The 5824-nt window shown below is 44.0% G+C and overlaps 1 long non-coding RNA gene across 1 annotated transcript; it reads left to right on the forward strand.

Annotated features, from left to right (window-relative positions):
• Nucleotides 1-1704: 1704 nt before the first annotated feature.
• On the forward strand, nucleotides 1705-4731 carry LOC148148023 (uncharacterized). The gene is made up of 3 exons (XR_015759288.1): nucleotides 1705-1742; nucleotides 4233-4298; nucleotides 4653-4731. It is a non-coding gene; the product is annotated as an uncharacterized LOC148148023 (long non-coding RNA).
• The last annotated feature ends 1093 nt before the right edge of the window (nucleotides 4732-5824 follow it).

Genomic DNA, 5824 nt, shown 5'->3' on the forward strand with positions numbered 1-5824 from the left:
GGAAGCCGAACTTATATCAAGTGTTACGCACTTGTCCTAAACAGTGCCTGGGTAATGGGATGCCGGCCTCTATGGAGTAATTTCAATGCACAGAAAAGTAAAACAGAAGTGTGACTGAAACATTGGCTCGCAATAATAGTCATTGATTTGGAGTACGCATTTCAGGCATCCAGCCAATATTTGGAAAACTGAACACATTAGATCCAAAAGTTTAAACATTGGCCAAGCATGACTTAAAATAGATTCTTGTTTCTGACACAGTTTTGCTAGTTCCAAAGTCATCCTGAGTTTGGACGATGCTCTGTTATTTTAAATCTTACGTTTACAAAATCTGCTCTCAATGACTTTCGGAGATACATTGTCAAGACACTAGCACTTCTCAGGACGAATCCAAGTTTGTCCATTCCACATGGGAAACAAAATGGCAACTTTTCCAACAGAATGAGGGGTTGTGGGGGTGGGAGAGATTTGAACGAATTTGATGTTATCGTTGTCAATGTGGATTCATGCAGTAGCATCTCCCATGAATATTTTCACCTTGTCCTCTGGATCTCCTTGCTGGTTAGAAACGTAATTCACTCGCTGAATAAAATTTTGCAAACAGACGACATTGTAATTGGATAGGGATCATCGAAACATCTGTTCGCAATTCTGTTCGACAATTTGCTCAATTTGCTGTTCCTCATGCGAATGACTTAACGCTGAGTGAGAGTGGTTTAATCCCGCAGTACCTTACTAGGCCATGCACGTTGAACGCTGTTGCATTGCTTATGTCCATAGGCAGAGCCGAACCACCGCAGCCAACGCCAGCTGCACTGCTCCAGCAAGCAGACTCACTCAGAAACAGACTTACAGGCAACGATTCCCGCTGTTTCAGCTCCAGCTAGACTGAAACCAAAGGTTATGGCTTCGATGTCTCCAGATCGTTGGACTGACACTGAATAAACAGCAGTGAACTGCTAAACTCACATTATAATTTGGCATTGTTAATCACAGTCCGCATTAAAACCAGGGGATTATAAATTGGAACTCTTCAGAGCTGCTTCCAGCATTTTATAGAGCAAAATGTCCAATTTCCTCTGAAATCCTGTCTGTTTGCTTTTTCGCGGCCATTCTTACCAGGTTTGCTAACACTGCGCACACTGCCATTCCAGCTAAACAGTTCATGTTTAGTTGAATGACCAACACACCGCCCCTCCACCCCAATGATTATGTATGCGAAATGAAGATGGGTGCACGGTGTTTCCTTCGATGTGCCAACAAACCCAAGTCATTGCCAGTCACTGATAGTACGAACAGCCAGTTCTTGGGATCAGTCACCAACCTGTCTTCAGATCCGCAAGCGACTTCCTGGATGGGATCGTTGTTTGGTCTTTTTTTGGCACACGGTACGCCCCTTGAGGGAAATGCACAACATATCCAAACGGGAACTCTGCTTCTCTCTCTCTTTCTTCGAGAATTTATGATCTTACTTTCTAGGCAATGAGGAAATGTGGCGCAATGTTCAACCCGGATAAACGTAGATGAATCTGTCGGTGTCAGGGACGGTTGTCTTGGACAAAAAAGCAGCGCTCCTATTGGGTGCCTCATCTGTTTTGCTATGCTCGCTATTCTGTCATTGGACAATGAACCCTTTGAGGTTTATTGCCTGTTGTATAAAAACAGGAGTTCATGTGGTTTCGATAGTCAGAAAACAGCGATGGTTCTCTTTGAGCTCCTTCTCCTTTTCTGCTTATCTCCAGGTAAGATGCGGACTTCTTTGTAAAATTTTCCTCTTTTGTACGTTGACAGAGAAAAGGAACGCTGAGTAGGTGTCTAGGAAACGCCATGACAAACAGCGGTTGTCGCTTCCAACTGCTCTGATGCTGATGGGAATTCACCACTCTTTTGCTGCTCAAAGTGTAATCGGAAATGTTCCCTGCTCAGTGACAGCGATGGGAAAGTTGCATTAATTTATCGGTTCTATAAGATGCTTAGATGTTTGTATTCATATAATGCGAAATTCTGAGAGAGCTCAGAAAGCTTCCTTGGTTGCGTGGTTAGAGAGAAATCGATTTAGATTTATTTGGAACTCATCTATTAAACGGGGCTATCGACAAAACTGCCCTTATGCTGAGGAAGTGAGTGATCGGAGGCCGTGTCAGAATGAGACAGGGCGTGGGATCCACTCCACAACCGGGCCCTGCAGTACCCATGAGGGGATATACTGTGGATTCTGAAAGTCGTCAATGCAGGGCGGCACAGTAGTCAGTACTGTTACAGGACAGCTTCAAGGAACGGTCTGAATTTCACCATCGGCGACTGATTGCATGGACTCTCCCCTGTGTCAGCTTCGGTTCCATTAGGTGATCTGGTTTCCTCTGACAGTCCACGGATGTGCAGATTATGTGTGTTTCCGAAAATGCAGGGTGACAGGGTAACTGCGGGATGCACTGCGGCAGGTGTGACGGACCAAATGGGCTCCCTTTACACTGTTGGGAACTAATAACAATCAAAACTGTTTTATAAAGTCAGCTGGTCTCGCATCATCCGCAGAGACAGAAAGCTGAGTTAATAGTTCATAACTGACACAAATGTCATTGATCTGAATCCTTGTCAAAACTGTCGACAATGCAGTCAATAGTGACAGGCACTCTTGTATTTCTTTCGACATTAGGGATAATGAGAACTGTGCCTAACAGCTATCCTGATTCCACATCTGGGAGCGATAATATATCCCTTTATGGCGCGGTTTTACCAACAGCATTTTAGTAAAGCAAATTCTCATTCAGACCTGACCAGTCTCTCTGGAAGATTTTCCAGTCCAGAATCTGTTGAGTCCCGGGCAGCCACAGTTCCTGTGGCCAGTTGGGTCCTTATGCAGGAGATACAAGAAACACATCAGTTGAAATGGCACAAAGAATCCTGACCATTCTGGTCTGAGTGTCCCATACTAAAAAATCACCACAAGACATTGTCATTATTCAGATGGTAACTAAGGGGAATGATATTACACCACTATGCCATCCTGGATTGTCCTATCCTTCTGGATCCTCCAACTCACTTCTCTACAGTTAACAAGAAAATCTGTAATTCTTCCTCATCTGAGCATACCTTTAAAGTTAGCTCGGAAGAGAGGGAGAGAGAGAGAGATAAAGGCGAAAACTACTTCTGAAATCCTTATGAAGGACCTTGCTGCCCAGTGTTGCCCTTCTCAATCCAGTTCTCTTTCCATCAGACTCAATTCGGTTAATCTGATTAACCAGTCAGGGCCAACGCTCATTGATGCATGTCTTTATGGAAGAGTTATTGGAAATGCTTGTAAAATGACTCGATTGCTCTGTGCAGGAGGAAATGTTTTCTGAAGAGGGTGACAGTGGACCCGAAACATTGACCGTACATTCTCTGACTCCACAGCTGCTTCCAGAGTTGCTGAGTTTCTAGAGCAATTTCACTGTATCTTCTCCACGGGTCTTGAAATTGCACGCACTCCCGAAGATACACAGCGAGAGAACTACTTTTGTGCTCTTTCGTCTGAATCTCTTTTTTAAAAAAATTGTCCGTCGCCCCAACTCCACACTCAACTAAAATATTAAAACTGGTTCATTCATTGTCTGCAGGGAAACATTCCCTATTTAATCAGAATCTCTCCCATGTCTCTGACTTTTAGTTTGGGCCACAATGTCATGTCACCTGTGTGAGAACATCTCCCTAAAGCTCCAGTCGCAATAGAAGGAAGGTTTAGACATGGAAACACTGCAGCAGGAAGTCTGCAACTCGCTGCCTCATGAGTCCAATTTGGTGGTGAGTTTCAGTAAGAATGAGATGGAAGGTGCTGGGAAAAAAACATAACTGGAGAAAAATGTGCTTATTTAAGGAAATATATCGTTTTCTTGAAGGCATTTCAGGGAAGGTACACAAGGATGATCCTTTTGTATGGAGGGATTGATAATGAGCAAACGCTAAACAGGTTGGGACGTGAGGTGTTGGCAAGACAATCCAGGGTGGACTTACACAGTTTGTGCTAGTGTCTGGGGAATGTTGTCGAACAGAGAGACCAAGGGGTACAGGTATATATTTACTTGAAGTGACGTCACAGGTCGTCAAGGTGATGACAATGTATTTTTCGTGCTATGTCCCTACATTGGTCAGAGCATTGAACGCAGGAGAAATGATGTCAAGTTAGAGCTGAATGAGAGTTTGGTGAGACCACTTTTCGTAAACTGTGCATTATTCTGCTCACTCTGCTGCAGGAAGGATAATATTAATTTTGAAAAGGAGCAAGGAAAGATTTACAAGGCTGTTACCGAGACTGGAAGGTATGAGTTATCACGCGAGGCTGGGAAGGTTGGGAAGTTTTTTTTCCTGGAGTTTAAGAGGATGAGTGGGTAACATAAAGAAATGTAGTAAATCATACGGCGCAGAGATGAGGCAAATTGCCGTTGACATCTCTATCAGTTGGATGGTCTAAAAACCAGCCAGCGTAATGTTAAGGTGAGTGGAAAAAGACTTAAATGAGAAGAGAGGGGTAACCTTTTCATACAAAGGGCGGTGCGTGTGTGCAGCGAACTATTCGTGGAAGTGGTGGAGACTGGTACAATTCGAAAATTCAAATGCATCTGAATGTAATCAGCTGAACACTTTTCTCTCTTGTCCACATCTTGTTCTGACAGTGCATGGATTTTATCAAAGAGCACATGAGGTTGATCACTAAAGCCGTGAAGGTTCCGGGCACTTACGATCTGTGTGGGGTGAGTATCACAGAGTGGTCATTCATCACGCTATTTGACGTTGATAGCGAGCAATTGCAGTCCTCCTATTTCACCGCTCTGTGTACGTCAGAGAAAGAGCGAGCGAGAGAGAGAGAGAAGGTGATCTCGCAATTCAATTAAGGGAATGCAGAGAGTCAGTGGACCAAATTGCGCCGACTGCTCTCTGTTCCTTCACTTTTAGGAACGTTCTCTTCTCAACCTCTGTATCAGACACAGAGTGTGCACGAGAAGTTCAGTCATTCCATTGCAGTTTCCTGCTGAGGCAGAGCCTGAGAGTTTGGCTCTGTCCCTTATGGTAAAGGATACCCCCAGCCACAACTCCCCTACACACACACACACAAACACACACGCACATACACATGCCCTCTGTCACATACGCGCGCTCTCACGTCCTCTCCTTAAACCCACGCTCTCTCACGCGCACTCAGATGCACACTCGCAGACACACACAACTCACTCTTACACACTCATACACAACTCATTCGTGCACGCACTCTGAATCCAACCGACATGCAGTTTCATACTTATACTCTCATTCACACACACACTCACACGAACATGGATACTCACGCATGCCATATACACACAGAGAAGCACCAGCACATACACACTCACTCGCACAAACACAGACACACACACACATAAACACACACACACAAACAGGAAAGAAGGGTGTGTAGATGTTATAGAATTGATTTGCACAAACCACAGTAGACGCTCCATACATTTTCAGAATGAAATATCAAAGAATTTTTCTCATTAAAGGAGGCCTAAGTGCAGACATGTGCTGCTCGGCAGCAAATGATACTGTTGAAAGGTGAGAGAGTTTCCAGGATTTGAATCGTCTTCTCCTGTTCCTGTGATTTACTCGTGAATATGAAGAGTTAGTGTTACACCAAGTGGAAGAGGAATCATTAAAGACCAATCGCTAGTCTTCCTTATTAAATTCGAAATGAAATTGAGCGAGGCTTCTAATTAAACTAGAAAAGTAGATCGAAGGATAAATATGTTATTACCTAAGAACATTACATCAGGGAGGAAGCTGTAAAGAGAGGGAGCCATGCTTTTTAAAG

The sequence above is a fragment of the Chiloscyllium plagiosum genome, unplaced genomic scaffold (assembly GCF_037043375.1).
Source record: "Chiloscyllium plagiosum isolate Xiang-an unplaced genomic scaffold, Cpla_swu_hap1 HiC_scaffold_14, whole genome shotgun sequence".
Lineage (NCBI taxonomy): Eukaryota > Metazoa > Chordata > Chondrichthyes > Orectolobiformes > Hemiscylliidae > Chiloscyllium > Chiloscyllium plagiosum.